This window comes from Ruditapes philippinarum, unplaced genomic scaffold (assembly GCF_026571515.1).
Source record: "Ruditapes philippinarum isolate M1 unplaced genomic scaffold, ASM2657151v2 ctg10875_1_1_1_1, whole genome shotgun sequence".
In the NCBI taxonomy this organism is placed as follows: domain Eukaryota; kingdom Metazoa; phylum Mollusca; class Bivalvia; order Venerida; family Veneridae; genus Ruditapes; species Ruditapes philippinarum.
This window is the reverse complement of record NW_026860267.1, coordinates 6,835-25,062: the sequence shown is the minus strand read 5'-3', so window position 1 is coordinate 25,062 and position 18,228 is coordinate 6,835. Positions and strand designations below refer to the sequence as shown.

Here is an 18,228-nt window from a genome sequence, read left to right as displayed (position 1 = left end):
GTTTTGATATTTTCAATACGACAGTTCTAATAACAATTCAAATTTTGCTCCATATATATTTTCTTGGAAAACATTATGTTATTCATTTGAAACAAAGTATTTTTCAGTTAATGATAGTATCAAAAATATAGTAGCCTGTACGAACGAACCGACTTTAACTTTTTTCAATGTCGTTAAATGTCACAGATACTTTATTTTTTACCTCGTTGAAAGTACATGTATATACCTGTGTACATACATTTTGTTTTGAGTCATTACATTAACACGGCTAGATATAGAAAAAAACAATCAACACATTTGCTTATAGAACTCAAGTAAACAAGGAGGTCAGGCAAACTGTTGAAGTTAAAAATAACATCAGTATTTTTTATAAACACATGCTCATTATAAATATTGTCGATCATTTTCGAAACAACTATTATCATTAAACATTTTAGAAGCCAATATCTCCTTATTTTTTCGTTTCATAAGCCACATTTCCACTTGTACAGGTGAAAAACTATAACGTTACGAGTGGACGTTTTTTTTTATAAAATCTAAAAGTAAACATAGATGTTTGTTTGTTTGTCAACGTTACTTTTGAGTTCTATTACCCTTCAAGCACGAAACAGCACGGAAGTAGAACTACCGACCTTCCGTAAGCTTGCCGGATAGTTTAAAGAACTTGGTCGGGATGTTACAATAATACAGCAGAGCTAGATACTTGATATCTGAACTGGGATAGCCAATGCGCTATCATGATAACGGTATTTGCGATTGTCTTTGTTCTTGTCGCCTGTCAATTTCACTTCTCATCTTGTACCAGCGCGAGGAACTTGTTGAAATAAACGACAGTGGTGTTCTGTTATAAACGTCTATAATTGTTAGCAACCAACTTGGGGATGTATCAAATGTGGTCTTACGAAATTTTCAGGATTTTTCTATTTTAGCAAGTAAATAAAATTAAGTACAATATAAAAGTACGATTCGTGTGTAAGTAGCGAGAAACAATATCACTACAAGTCAAATACAATGGCCCTCGCGAAGAAACGTCCGGCTATTATTTATAAAGATAAGCGACCACATGTCTTGATATCTTGACCTCACCTAGAGAAGCTTGATGCGTCACAATGGCCATTATTCTTTCACAAGAATGCATGTTTAAAGACACTGAATCAAAATACGTACATAGTTTTTGAACTGCAATATTTTCAATTTTGTTGTTTTGGGCGTTCTTTAGTGATTCCTTTTTTCTTTTTTTATGCTGTGTGTGTGTGTTAGATACTATTCATTTTAATAGAGGGTCGGTCACCTTAAATTAGTTCTGATGAATGATATCAAATCAAACTTACGCCTTTGACTATCATTTTAACCTTCTTATGACAACTGATTCTTTCCATTCAACCTGTGCAGACCACGGCCAACCGGAAAATCTGGATCATCTTATAATGGTTTACATAGTTGACTTTTCAATCAGTACAAAAGATAAAAAAAGATGCACTAGTTATGTTACAATATATATAGCAAAAAATATTTAAAATATATTTTAAAGGTTGTATGTATGGACTTTTTAAAAAGCAAAATTGCGGAAAATCAGTCGTACAATATTTAGACGATGTATCCATAACAATGACTTCAAATAAGTTTATGATATTTGTAAAGTCCTTACTTTGGTAAATATAATAAATTGACTTTTGGAATAATGAAGTTGATTTCAAACTGCTGCATCTGGTAAGGATAAATAGAATATTTTCTATTCTTTTTATCTTATTCGTATATTGTAAATTATACGTAGTAATCTAAGCCATGTTTCATATATAAAATAAATTACACTTGTTTACAGATCATATAAGAAAAGAAAAGTTTAGAAAAAGAAGATCGTCGGCCAAACTTTATGTTAAAAAACTTAACATAAGTATTTTTCTATTGTAATTTATTAGTTGGCCATGTTAAATATTGTTCAATTTTTGTCCGGTAGACGGTCGGAATCACAAACGGTATCTTCCAATTCCTCCAATTGCTCTATTAATGAATTAGAGAAGTTCTATAATAATAAGTTGAGGTCATAATTTGCATACTTTTAAACATAGCTCCTAAAATTATTTCAAAAAGCTTATAGGGAGGTTTAAAAGTCTCGATGAAAAATTCTTTACTATACGTAGATATTTCTGTGATGTAGCAAAGTCATCACGGCATATTTGCTTTTAATCGAACAACACACCTACAGCTAGACAGATGCATTTTCCAAAATATACACCATCGCTGACTTATTTCTGAAGCATTTAGCACTACCGATCGATCTCAAGACTCCATCCGATGCAAAATAAATGTCATTTATTACTTGTTTGTCTTTTTAGCATACTTTTTGAGGTTCAAAAGGATAACATTTGTATATTCAACTACACTGATATGATTTTCGCGATGGGACTTCTGCACCAACATTTATTTTAAAGCTGTTTTACTGCGTCCATACGTGAAAGAATTCAATGTCCTAACGAGTGTCAAACCGAAAGCGGTGAGGGGCAAGTGATTTGAAACGTACGACTTTAGGACACAGAGGAAGAGTACCAAAAAAGGAAACACTAAAATGATACAGCTATAATGAACATACGCAATTTTGTGTCGTTGTCTTTGTGTAAGCAGTAATAGAACAATGTCTGATTAAAGCGTTGACATTATAAATTAGGTTTCTAGGTCAGTTTGATAACTACTATTATCAAAGTACGCAATATCATTAAAAATGAAATAAATCTTCCCCTAAGATTTCTAAACCAGTTTGTCTTGTTCAAAGCAGACATGGAAAGTTTGGTACTATCATGTGGTACATCCTGTTGCACCGTCATTGTAAAGGAAATTATAATTATCACTTGACACAAAAACCTATGGCGGTTATCATGGAACCTTCAATGTGACACATTAATGCCATTCCATGAAAAGCGGCATATGGTCCCCAAGTAAGAAAATGCGTTTGCCCTAAGTGAAAACAATGGGCAGAACTTAATAAAATGGAGTTTTGAAAGGGGATTAGAGGTAAGAAAGTCTGCATATCACAGATTATAGTCAAAAGACAAAGTTAAAAAGCAGGCCACATATCCTAAGGGTGATTCAGAATGTCAAACTACATTATAAATATGAAAAAGTTTTCAAAAGTTATGCATATGTTGCTACTTCAATTACTTACTTGTAGATTACCGGGTTATTCTTAATAAAAATGTTGTGAACAAATTATCTGAAATTTTGACACAAACTATTGGTCTAGACCTACATCAAATGGAGTAAGTAAGTAAGTAAAAATTCAAGTAAAGCCAACTAAGTCAAGTATAAGTGTAAGTAAGTAAGCAAGCAAGCAAGCAAGCAAGCAAACAATCAAGGAAGGAAGGACATAAGTATCTTATTATCGTGATATGTGATTATCTATTACAATATATATATCTACAAGAAAAAATCATCAATATAGAACCAGAAGTCACCAGACATCATATTATGAATAAAAGTAATATTATGTATTTACACATGTATTATGGCTTGTTTTCAAATACCAATTTGAGTCTTATTTCTATATTACAGACAAACTTCAAAAGAGTGACTAGTAAATAAGACAAACTATTGAACTCAAACAATATGTTCAGTCCCGTCATCACCCATTAATGAAGTATGGTTCTTTAAAATAATGAACATTTCAGTAAATGATAGAATCAAAAATATAGAAACCTGCACTTACTAACCTACGATGTCGTTAAATGTCAAACATATTATTCGCTGACCTCTGTGAAACAACGAACATGCATATACATTTATACATATATCCTGTTTTGGATGCTTAGTCATTAAATCGACACGGCTAGATATAGAAAAAACAACTCAATCAACACATTTACTTATATACTACAAGTTAACAAGACAGTCAGGAACACTGTTGATTTTAGAAATAACATGCTCATTATATATAAATATTGTTGTTGTATTATATTGTTGTGCTATTACCAAAATAACTTTTTACCATTAGTCATTTTAGAATGTATGTATAAAGCAACATTTTCAAATAAATTCTAAAAGCAAACAAAAAGAAAAACAAACAAACAATCAAATATTTACACGTTCCTTGGCTTACACTACAATACTCGTTATTATAATTGTTTTAAATGTGTACAGATCCTTTGACTGTCGAGAATATGAACAGTCTGCATTAACTGTAAATTCCCCTGTTCTGAACAATAGCGAAGCATGACATAGATGCTTTGAGAGGTTAGGCGATATTGTATTATCAAGAAGATTTTTGAGACCCGATTCCAACAACTTAATGATTGATCACGTGTTATTGAAAGTGAATAAATGATTTTGCTTTTCAAATTGAAAACAGACCTTCCATGAGTACTTTGATACTTGGTCGTCACTGCTCGCCAAACATTTCACTTGTTCCCCGAACGTGTATATTTTTTCGCGAGAATGGCATCTACAAAAAGTGGGTTCCCTCTACCATTATTTCAAGCACGACCGGACATCTAAGTAGAATCACCGAACTTCAGTAAAATAGCTAGATAGTTTCCTCACATGAAAAACTCCGAAGTCCATGAAAAGCTCGCATTTATGGTCTGTATTATATACATAACTTATTTCACTAATTATTCAGTACTTGTATGTATGTAGAGTTAAAATGAAATATTCATAATATTTCATTTTAACTCTATTCAATGGTCTGAAAATCAACTCAATGTTCTTTTTGAATGTGAATAACATAAACTTAGATTATGCGTTAAAAAAGATAGAATTATAGGACAATTACGACATAGCTACTGTTCTTTGTACATCCGCCCAATGATATCTATCGTCCTTCAAAGTTTCTTGTTCACTCGTACTTTCAGAACTATAAACTGAACAATGCTCAAATCGTAAAAACTGAACAAAAGGCAATAACTCCAAAATTAGACAAAACAGAGTTGTGGTGGTTCTTTTGCTCTGCACGTTTACCCAATGAGATATATCTACATACAAAGTGTCATGTTGATATCTCTTATAGTTTTAGAGTTATGTCCCGAACAAAGTTAAAAGTATAAAATGAACTAAGGGCAATAACTCCACGATACGGCAGTGCAGAGTTACAGTTATTATGCACTGCACATCTACCGAATGAGATCTATCTACCTACAAAGTTTTATGTTGATACCTCTTGTTGTGACAGAGTTATATCCAGGACAAGAAAAGCGGACCGATGGACAACCGGACGGACGACCAAAGCGGCGACTGTTTGCTCACTCTTAGGGGAGCATAGTAAACGACAATGTTCTGTTGTACACGTATATAATTGTTAGCAACCAACTTTTGGATGTACCGAATGAGGTTTAAGGTGATTAACGTGTATATAAATCTATTTCTAGTAAGTATAGTACGATTCGTGTGAAATTATCGAAGAAACAATATCACTACATGCCAACTTAAATGGCCCTCGCGAAGAATTGACCACCTGTCTTGATATTTTGACCTCAATTAGGGAAGTTTGATGAGTCACAATGGCGAAAATTCGTCACAAGAACGCACGTTAAAAGAGCCTGATTCAAAGTAGGTACATATTTTTTGAACTGCAACATTGTTTTTGGTTGGAGCGTTCTTTAGGGATTCCTTGTCTCTATTGTGTTGTTTACGTGTGTTTTTGTAGTTTTGCTTTTTGGATTAAATTCGTTTTAAAAAGAGGAATGGTCACCTAAACTTAGTTCAGAAGAATAATACCAAAGTTTTAAACAGTAAGATGGAATTCCATCTGAGGGTAATAAATATAAGAATCGTTCTGAAAATAATACAAGCTGACGACTTTGTATGTTTAAGGTCTGATATCTTACCCATCATTTTGTTTTCTTTCCGGAATCAATTTGGCTCCAAAAATTCAAAATGACCGCCAAGATGGCGGATGAATTTTATTAAATATTTACATGCTTTAATCGTATATCTATGTTGAAACTACCAAAAGTTTCATTTTTCCTGGTGCCTCAAATGAGCCTTCATGTTTATAAAACAACCACTATTACACTAGTCTATGGGTATATTTTGCAATATTAAAAGTTAGTTACTCCTTTCGCTTTTCTTTGTATTTCTGATTTCTGGACGCAAACAGTGGGTGGGGGGGGTTAAAGATTTAAAGATACCTTTTTGCAAGTAATGGTAATGATATACGCGCTACCTCTGTGGAATCGCAACAGTCACTATATAGTATAAATTTATTATTTGAATTTGTACTAATGTTTGACAAAATTAGCAGAATTATATTTGGTAAACAACTGTTTTATTCCACATATAAAAAGTCTGAAAAGTATTTCAAAGTATTAATTGAACGTTATATTTAGTACCGACTAGTGATACTTTTCCTCTACTTTATTAAAATTTGTACAAAAGCTTTATCCGATTAAAGTTAGATTATGGTTGTATAACTTATGGTCGTATTTACAATTGCTCGATGCTAAACATCACTTAAGCCTTCTTTTGCCGTTTAGGTGCATTTCAATCAACGCCAGTAGAAAGTATATATGCTGAAACAGGAGAACCTTTCCTTAATCTAGTATGTAGAAAAAGCCTTCCGTTCAATATGCAGCTAGAGTATCGTCAAAAAGTAACAGTTCTGCTAGAAAACAAATTTTCAAATCACTTTACAGCGACATTTTTTAACATACCAAAGGAAATCAAACATACGTGTAAAAGAAAAATTAGAAAAAAATTAAGATAGACCCAAAATATATCTTAAATATGTTCCTCTGTAGACATACAATCCTCCAGAAGTTATGTTATTCGTTCAAATTAAAATAAATATCAAATTGTCCCAACGTTTTTAAAGAACATTATTTCAAAATTCAAAGAAGAACATATATAGATTTTATTCAAACTTACACGGATATGTCTAAAGTTTGTTGCAAAGTACAAAGCCGTATTTAAAAATCATATTACATTTAGAATGAGACTATCTGATCATGTACCTGTATTTATTACTGAAGCAAGAGCTATTGATTTTGCCCTGTCATACAAGGCCGAGCACAATTGTCTCAGCACAATTGTAACAAATTTGTATTTTCTTTCAGATTCACTGTCCGTGCTTTTATTAATGTTAAATATAAAATCCGATATAAAGCTGTTGTTGCGATTTCATGATATCTTAGAAACAAAGTCAGTAATATCATGTCCGATCCAAGACCACGATGGAGTACGAGGAAATGAAAAGGAGATGCTTTGGCTTAAGAATCCTTAAACACTCAACCTTAACTGTTACCAAATAGTGATTTTTAAACATTCAATGAGAAAACTTATATCATGTAAATGGAAAATAAATTGGGACAAAACCATTTTAACAAACTATATGATATTGATTCCTGTCTTAACGTGTCGCCATCTCTATCTCTTTTAAACCGTTATGATCAGATGGTTCTTCCAAGATGTTAAACAGGACACATTAGAGTCACACATTCTCACCATTTAATAGACGATTATGCTCCTTTATGTATAGGTTGAAAATTTAACTGTCACACATTTCCTCTCTGAATGCTATGATCTTACACAGGTCCGTTATAGATATTACCGAGTTTATTCACTTTAAAAACGTTTCGACTCAGTTCCTTCCAAAACATTGATCGGCTACTTAAAAAAAATAAACCCGTATTCTAAAATTTAAGTAACTCCTTTTATAACCATGTGAAAACCATTTTTAGGTTTAATAATCTTAAGTGAACAATTGAAGTGCCCGGCGCGGTATGGCTAGTTGTGTGTTGAAAAATTAGTCCTGCTTAACTTACATAAGCTTTGAAGCAGCATGCCTTCAGATTCATGTTGATTTTCTGGAAGTCTTTGAAATGACATTGTATTACAAGGAAAAATATTATCAAGTAAACAAAGAAAGTAATCTATACATTTCAAACGACACTTAAAATCAACAATTTTTACCAAAGGTGAGAATATGCAAATAAAGCACTTACAAATATGATAATAAATACTCTAAAATCAGTTATTAATTGCGTATAACATTTAATTTATTTCTGGAATTGCGAAAAGTTTAATCTTTCTTAAATATAAGAACATATTTTTCAATATTTTTCAATATTGATTTTCTTGAAAAGTATTTAAGCCCGTTGAATTTCTAGAAAGTATATATGCTGAAACAGGAGAACCGTTCCTTTATCTAGTATTTAGAAAAAGCCTTCCGTTCAATATGCAAGCCCCACATCTGTACAACTTTACCGAGTCAGGCCCCAGCAAACAAAAGACGTTGTACCAACGTTGTACTGACGTTAGACTCTGACGTTGGGTAAACGTTGGCAGAAGGTTGGATTTGAAAGTTTTTTAGACGTCAGAAACCGACGTCTATACAACGTCATAAAATGACCTTTATCCAACCTTTTCTGACCATAATCCAACCTTTTTTGACTATTATCTGACCATAATCCAACCTTTTCTGACCATTATTTGGACATAATCCAACCTTTTTCTGACCATAATCCAACCTTTTCTGACCATTATCTGACCATATGCCAACCTTATCTGACCAAATTTTCTGACCATGACTTAACCTCATTCAAAACTTTTGGAATATGATTTTTTTTCATTTTGAAGCTCTTTAATAGGGTTAATAAATAAGCATTGTTATGATTTTAGCAATTTATTTTATACTCGGAATCACAAGTACAAAACAAGAAATGTGGTACTATAACAAATGCAAGATTTACATAATATTTTTGAAATTATTAAACTTGACGGTATGTACTTAAATAACGCTTCATGTATTAATTAAGCATGTTTTAGAAATAAGATAAACAAAATCCTTCTTGAATATTAACACTGACATTTTATATAGCAAACATCCATTTGCATGGGTTTTTTCTTATATCATCACTGAACTGATCACTCTGAGTTTGGGATTTTTCAATCATCTATCCAACTCACTGATTGTATATTTGTCTTTGTATTTTATAACTGAATATAGATCTGAATGTTAAATGGAACAATATTCTGAATATTTTGTTATAACTATAAATAGCAATGTTCATGTATCTTCATTAGTATTCTAGCTTCTTTCGTCCTCCTACACTATGTCGATCTGGGACATACTATAAGCGTATCATTACCGTCTCCAACCTGAGATCTCATCACACTTTCTGTGAAATTAAAAAAAAAATAATCAGTTACAAGTGCAAGAAATAAATCACTTATACATATTATAATTAAACGAAATTCTAACAAAACTCTCCAACTACTTAAAAAGATACTTATTATTTTTAATTTAGTTTAAACCATGTAGTTTCGGGTACCTACTGTATATATCTATTAATTTTGATAAAAATGGCTTCGTGAATTTCATTATAAAATCAAGGGTAATAAGATCACTGTATTTTCTATAATATTTTGAAATATACCTGTCACAAAATCTTGGTAGGTTTTCATTTTTCTTTTCCTCTAACTATTTTCATCTTCCTCCTGAACTTTTGACACATGTTGAATTATCATAATTTTCACAATCTGAAAGACGAAATATAATCGTTTTAGAATTTAACCATGTGGTGGAAGGATGTGTGTCTAATACAATAGGCAAAATCCAATTACTATTAATCTTAGTTAACTCATAAGCGCATGAAAAACTGATATAACAAATACCAAAATGAAATTAATATTCTACTCCCGCAAAAATTGATATTGTTATTTTTTATATTCAATGTACTTTGTACAAATGCTCATACAACATCAAAGAAATTCACATGTTACTGTCATTTTTATAGATATCATCTCTGCCCAGCATGATCTGGTCTGCTATAAGTGTATATAGGACAGACTGGCTTAGTGTAAAAACGTTTTATGATACGAGCATACAACTTGTTGATAAGCAGGCTAATTAACAAACTATTACTTTTATTGATTTATAACTATGATAATGTGTTTTCTGATTGATAATATGTTGTTTGATAACATTGATAAAAAGATAGCTAGTCAAATACAATGTGCTTTCAGATATATCTTACCAAAGTCGTATCATTTACATGTATCAAATGCCATGAATCATTATCATAATATATAAGAAACACATGGTATGCGAACAGTATGGGTACTTCAATTAACAACGACTAGTTTAACAACTACACAGATATCAGAATCAAACTGCATCAGATACATGTGTAAATGACTGGCCCCTCATATAACGGAAATTCATGTTGATAAGAAATAAGAGGAAATTTTATTTACCAGCATTTGAATAATAAGAGTCTTACGTACTGCATTTAACTTTTTATTGATTTCAATTGCTAGGATATTTCCTACCATTGATTGTGCATTTATTTGGCATGGCGATATAGTGTGGGAAAAATAATCTGATTATACAGACTGTTCTATAGCAAATGACAAAGTGTTCTTACGTGGAAACAAAAATATTTATCTCGCGAAATCACGTTACGTTAAGTTTTACCAGTCAAACATTTCAATGATCAAATAACCATCGAATCCATGCAAACATGCGGTAAATTAGCATTGAAAAACAATATATAATGGTTGCCTACCTTTTTCTTTTGTTTGGAATATACAACTTTGTCTGCCAACCCGTCGTTTTGTTTGTCCGCCAATACAATTGAATTTCAAATCCGATAAGTCGCAAATTCGAATTTACTAAATTATTTACCACTATAAAATGAAGCCGTCAAAAATGATAACAGCTTCACTGTAGATTATATAAACACTTCTTAGACTAATTCGAGGAGATAAGATATTATTTAAACGAAAATAGAGCAAATATATTTCATACTGATCTGCGACTATCCGTTTACAGAGCGCCACCTATCGAATATCGTACGTTAGCCACCCACGTGATACTGTTGTTTTGATGGAGAAAATAAATATATAATTTTCCCTTTCTAAACTTAAACTTAAAATTCTCGCTGTTTATGCTTTCATTTATATTATATATTGGTTTCATAAATTAAATTCACCTATTGTCAGATTACCGACCAAAACCCGACGTCGAGTCGAAGTCAAAATGAAACGTCTGTTAGACGTCGGGGATTCAACGTCGATTTGACGTTGTATGAAGGTCACCGACGTCGCGACCAAAATTCAACGTTGATCCAACGTTGGGTCAACGTCGGGTGTTTGCTGGGGCTACATTCGAAACTCAAAGTTGTCAAAGGAAGGCAATTCCGTTACACTTATTCAACAGGTAAAGAATTAAAAATGGAAGTTCAACTTCATTATATAATTGCCTATTTTTTAAAATATCTACGTTCCCTCAAACATGGAGACGACATGTCTCTCAACAAAAACTTTTGGTCTTGAATTGATCTACGTTATAAAGACATTTGCCAATATCAAACTCAGATTTTAGGTATTTCATGTGTCAGAAACTGGCACAAAAATGAAATTCCTGAAATCTGAGATAGATCTCAATAAAGTTTTATAACCTCCAGGTCATTGTTTTGACTAAACAATGACCATTACTTCAATATCGAATTTTCTTAGATCTTACAGTGTACAATAGCAGGGAGCTTCGTGCACTTTATGCTTATTTTGTTTACAGATGATGAGATTCGTCATATCGCTTGTATTTATATAATACATTTAACCGATTGAAAAAACAAAACAAAATTATATAAAGCGTGTGCCTAAAGACCCATACATTTATCCGCTAGAAAAATGCACTTTATGCTTACTTTAAGATCATGTCCGTTTTAGATGATAAAGTGATATCGATCTTGTAAATCATGCATTTTCTTTCGTGCTTAAATAATGCACGGAGTAGCACCCAAGGTCTTTCTCCAACAGTAAAGCTAGAGAAGTTATGGCGGTACAATGGCGGTCGATATTTTTACGTGTAAAATATTTGGCGATAACGACGATTAAAAGACGATTTAAAGACAATACACCCGAAATATATAAAGATTATAGTTAGGCAAAGAGTCCTTGTAAATGAATTATGACCAGTGGTAGAGCTAACAACCAAACATATAAACATAAACTAGAAATGTGTCGTCATGCCCCCGCATGCAGCTAAAATTTCAGATGTTATAATATTTACTTCCAAATTTGTTTGCACAAACTATTTTTTTCGTTTTAAGTTCAAAGCCCTTAAAACTGTTCAATGTAAACACAAACCATTTTTCTACAAAGTTCAGGGAACTGAAACTATTCGGTGTTAACCTTTTGTAAATTGCATACTTGTAGCCAAAATAATGACTGATACATTTCCACAAAAGTACGAGTGCTGAAACTAAAAATTCAAAATGTTTCCAACATTCAAGATAGATAACTTTTTCCAAAATCATCAAACCATGACCAAATTCGAACTTGATCAGTGTATTCTTATGACAAGTCCATATTTTTAATTTGAGTTGAATATGTACAACTGTTGGGTAGATAGTGAGAAACTGAAAATTTCCCTTTTTCAAAGTAAAAGGGGCTTTTCTCTGCAAAAAATCATCAAACCATGACAAAAGTCGAACTTGATCTGCTCATTCCTTTGACGTATTTATATGTAAAATTTGAGTTAAATGTGATATACAGTTCGGGAGATAATGAACGGAAACTGAAAATTTAATATCATTTTCAAAGTGAAAGGGGCATAACTCTGCCAAAAATCATCAAACCATGACCGAATTCGAACTTGACCTGCGCATTCTTTTGACATATCCATATGTCAAATTTGAGTTGAATGTGTACAATTATGGGGAGATAATGAACGGAACCTGAAAATTTCATATTATTTTCAAAGTGTAAGGAGCATAACTCTGCCACAAATCATCGAACCATAACCGAATTTAAACTTGACCTGTGCATTTGTTTGACTTATCCATATATCAAATTTGAGTTGAATGTGTTTAACTGTTAGGGAGATAATGAACGGAAACTGAAAATTTTATATTATTTTTAAAGTGAAACGGGCATCACTCTCCCAAAAATCATTAAACCATGACTGAATTCGAACTTGACCTGCGCATTTCTTTTACGTATTCATATGTCAAATTTGAGTTGAATGTGTACAACTGAGATAATGAACGGAAACTGAAAATTCCATATTATTTTCAAAGTGAAAGGGGCATAACTCTGCCAAAAATCATTCAACCATGACCGAATGCGAACTTGACTTGCGCATTCTTTTGACATATCCATATGTCAACTTTGAGTTGACTGTGTACAACTGTTGGGGAGAAAATGAACGGAACCTGAAAATTTAATATTATTTTCAAAGTGTAAGGGCCATAACTCTGCAAAAAATCATCAAACCATGACCGAATTTGAACTTGGCCTGCATATTTCTTTGACGTATTCATATGTCAAATTTGAGTTGAATGTGTACAACTGTTGGGGGAGATAATTAACGGAAACTGAAAATTTCATATTATTTTCAAAGTGAAAGGGGGATAACTCTGCCAACTAGAAATGTGTCCATAGGACACGGGTGCCCCCACCGCGCCACTGTTCTGTCAATCTTTTTACTAAGTCAAGGGAAATAACTCTACAAATACTGGATAAATCCACAAGCAAAACCCCAGGTGCAAATCTAAAATATGCTGAGCAACTTGCCCATAAGGTTTAATGACTATGTCAAATCCTTTTTGAGAAACTTGCGACACAAGTTGAAAATTGCAAAAATTTTCTAAGTGAAGGGCAATAACTCTAAAAATACTAAATAAATCCAGACGAAAATACCTGGTGCACATTTTTTGTTACTGCACATGCTGATCAATATTCCTGTAAAGTAACATGACTCTAGGTCAAATACGTTTTGAGTTACGTGCGACACATGTTGAAAATTGCCAAATTTTACTTACTCAAGGGCAATAACTCTGAAAATACTAAAAATATCCAGAAGAAAATACCCAGGTGCACAACTACACATGCTGATCAACATTCCTGTAAAGTTTCATGACTCTAGGTCAAATACTTTTTGAGTTACGTGCGACACAAGTTGAAAATTGCAAAATTTTACTAAGTCTAGGGCAATAACTCTGAAAATACTAAGAATATCCACACGAAAATACCCAAGTGCACAACTACACATGCTGATGAACATTCCTGTAAAGTTTCATGACTCTAGGTCAAATACTTTTTGAGTTACGTGCGACACAAGTTGAAAATTGCAAAATTTTACTAAGTCAAGGGCAATAACTCTGAAAATACCAAAAATATCCACACGAAAATACCCAGGTGCACAACTACACATGCTGATCAACATTCCTGTAAAGTTTCATGACTCTAGGTCAAATACTTTTTGAGTGATATGAGACACAAGTTGAAAATTGCAAAATTTTACTAAGTCAAGGGCAATAACTCTAAAAATACTAAAAATATCCAGACGAAAATACCCAGGTGCACAACTACACATGCTGATCAACATTCCTGTAAAGTTTCATGACTCAAGGTCAAATACTTTTTGAGTTACGTGCGACACAAAAGTGAACGGACGGACGGACGGACGGAAGGACGGACGGACGGACGGACGGACGGACAAGGGTAAATCTAAATGCCCGCCACTAACGTGGGGGCACAAAAATCATCTAACCATGACAAAGTTATAACTTGACCTGCGCATTCCTTTGACGTATCCATATGTCAAATTTGTGTTGAATGTATACATTTGTTGGGGAGATAATGAACGGAAACTGAAAATTTAATATCATTTTCAAAGTGAAAGGAGCATAACTGTGCTGAAAATCATCGAACCATGACAAACTTCAAACTTCACCTGCGCATTCCTTTGATGTATTCATATGTCAAATTTATGTTGAATGTGTACAACTGTTGGGGAGATAATGAACGGAAACTGAAAATTTCATATTATTTTCAAAGTGAAAGGGACATTACTTTTCACAAAATCATCGAACCATGACCAAATTCGAACTTGTCCTGCGCATTCTTTTGACGTATCCATATGTCAAATTTGAGTTGAATGTGTACAACTGTTGGGGAGATAATGAATATTTCATATATTTTTTTCAAAGTGAAAGGGGCATAACTCTGCCAAAATTGTCAGACAATGACCAAATTCGAACTTGACCTGTATTTGTTCATGATATATCCATATGTCAAATTTGAGTTGAATGTGTGCAACCATTACTAAGATAATGAACGGAAACTGATGATGACGGAATGACAGAATGTCGGAAGGACGGAATGACGGAACAGGGTAACACTATATGCCCAATCCATTTTATGGCGAGGGCATCACAAAACCAGAACAAAAAACAACCGAACAAGGCCGGTACAAACGAAAATGTATACCCCACCCACTCTTCACGAACAACGTCTATCGAATGTTTATGATCTTACACAGACAGTAGCAACGAATACTCGAAATATGAATATGCAACACCAGCCTAGCTTGAATCCAAATGCTGATAGCTTCAAACAACAACAGAAAATAGCAAATTATGTTGATAGATATTTTAGGGGTGAAATTAGGGGTGAAATTAGAAATGGTTACCAGCACATTGACAGTAATACAAATATGACTTCAAATTACCTTCAACAAGCTAGAGAGACATCATTTTCACAGCACCAACCATATTTGACTAAACATCTCAACAATCCCAGCTAGAATTCAGCAAAATGCCAAACCATATGTACCAAATTAGACCAATGCAAACATGTAGCTGGTTATATGAGTATGACTACTAGCACAGAAACACTGGACACAAGTGTTACCAATCCGGATGAAAACCATATACACATTAATCAAAACAATAAAGTCCAGCAATGATTCGAAACAAGAAAAAATAGATAATCATTCTGAAAACTTAAAAAAAAATGATATTCAGACAAGAAGCATGCATAATAACTTATTATTCACGGGTATTGAAGAACCAGTACTAGAAAGTGGTCAAGCAGAAAAACAGAAGAAACACTCACAGCCCTTCTTAATGAAGATATAAGTTTCAGAATAACTTAAGAATACCAAGCCGTCCATAGAATATGGGAAAAACAAATAAACCAGAATGACCAAGGCCAATAGTTGCAAACTTTGTAAAAAAAAAGATAGAAAGAAAGTAAAATATTCAGGAAACTTGTTAAAAGATAGAAGATTTTGTGTGGTTGAAGAGAAATTGAGGAGAGGAGAAAGAGACTGTATCCGGTGATAAGAAAAGCAAAAGAAAATAAGCACTTAAAGTAAATTAGTCAAAGATAAATTGTATACAGTCAGGACTCAATACACCGGAATCCATTATAATGACAAATTCAAATAATGACAGTGAATTGGTGGGAACCAATTTTTTTTCAACATTATTATAATCCATTATAACGGGAAATTCGTATTCCAACTCCGACACAATAAAATTGGGAACGAAACGTGTTATTTTCTATACAATCAGTACCCGTTAAACTGACATTTGGTCAGTCAAGCTCGTGTATGATTGAGCCGTTAACAAAAGTCGCAAGGTGTTAAAACAGGTATTGTAGCTTGGTCAGTTGGTTGTTACACCTTATTACAATACCAACGTGTTGTTGTCAGCAGAATTTTCTTACACTAACCAACTTGTGACTTTTTGTTAAAAAAATGGCAGAACCTCCAGCTAAACCTCAACGGACTAATTTAACTTTTGAACAAAAATACGAAAATCATTTCATATAAAGAAAGAAAAAGGATGTTACACAAAAGTGATATTAGTGTTCATTTTTCAAAATGTATGGAACATTTAAAAATTGGGAGATCGACAGTGGGCTGACATTTTAAAAAACAAAGAGACAATAACAACTCTCCAAAAATCAAAACGTGTGCGTCATCGAAGGGGAAAAATATGAAAATCTTGAAAACGGTTGTTTGTTCCATGTGGTTTTGAACGATATGAGGAGTAAAATGCTATGATATCAGACGAAATGTTAATGTCTTAAGCTAAAATACTCGACAACATTTTGAAACCTGAAGAAACCTTTCAGTACAGCAAGGGCTGGGTACAGCGCTTCAAACAACGCCACGGACTGAAATCCTTTAAAGCCCACGGAGAAGCAGGAAGCGTCAATCTATCCCTCGTGAATACTGGTTAGAGTTTTATTGTTATTATTGATTTTATAATTCTTTTAAATGAATGAATTCTTAACCTGAATGAAATCGTCTCTAATAATGAATTGATATTTAACATTAGAATCGTACTTAAACGTTATGAAAAACTAAGGGAGTAAATCAATCGAAATTGATCACGAGTTATCTTTTCCGGAGAACTCTCCTAATTAGAGTTTCGGTGTAATTTTAAAGAAAACAGAAATGGTAAGTAAAACGTTTTCTTTTGCTTTTATTTGCAGGTCGCAGTGAACTGAAGGATTTATTAGAGGTGTATGATGCCGATGACGTCTATAATCTTGACGAGACTGGCTTGTTTTATCGCATCGGCCCAAATTCTACACTTACTTGCCTCTGGTTCGATCTACGGTCTTAAACGATCGAAAGAGATAATTTCCATTGCCCTTTGCTGCAATTCTTCTGAAACGGACAAGGAAAAACCGCTTGTAATTGGGAAATGTGCCAGAGCTAGGTGTTTTGGTAAAACTTTTGATCAAAGATATATGTAAATTACACTATAAACAAAAAAAACCTGGATGACGTCCTCTGAATTCCAAGATTGGTTGAAGGCAATTTGACAAGTCATTGCGTTTTTACAAGGAAAAACATGTTGTTTTACTTGTTGACAACGCATCTAGCCATACTGAAATTGGGTTGTTGCTAACAAACACCTAAAACTATAGTTTCTACCCACCCAATTACAACTTCACATATTCAACACATGGATGCTGGCATTATCAGAAATTTCAAGTGTCACTACAAAAAGTTACTGTGCTCTCATTTTCTGTCTTGTATTAAGGAAAATAGACAACAAACCAATTGACATGAAAGTGTGCTCTTGCATTTGTTAAATCCGCCTGGGATTCTGTAACAATCCAAACTATAGTCAACTGTTGGAGGACATGTGGACATTTCTACCCCAAAGGACACCCACTAAGGAGTTTGAAGGACGATAAATGTTCCTCTGGCAGAATTAATCTCCAGATTTCCATGTGAAGTAGGTGAAAAGCCCATGTCTGCCTCTCAATTTGTGGAAATTGATAACGGTTGGAAACAGAGGAGTTATTAACTGATGACGCAATATTGAACATTTCTAAGCTTGAACCCAGAGACTGTTCATTAAACGATGCCAGTGATGATGATGGCGATGATGTTGGTGATGGTGACACTGATGTCACAGTTTTAAGGAAAGTTACGAAAGTTCAGGCGAGAAATAGCTTGAACGATGTGATAAAATTTTTAGAACAAAA

General features: G+C 33.3%; 1 long non-coding RNA gene across 1 annotated transcript; it reads right to left on the bottom strand.

The window, feature by feature from the left end:
- Positions 1 to 8,240: 8,240 nt before the first annotated feature.
- On the bottom strand, positions 8,241 to 10,853 carry LOC132759461 (uncharacterized). The gene is made up of 3 exons (XR_009629717.1): positions 10,494 to 10,853; positions 9,363 to 9,465; positions 8,241 to 9,104 (listed from the first exon to the last, which is right to left on the bottom strand). It is a non-coding gene; the product is annotated as an uncharacterized LOC132759461 (long non-coding RNA).
- Positions 10,854 to 18,228: the final 7,375 nt, after the last annotated feature.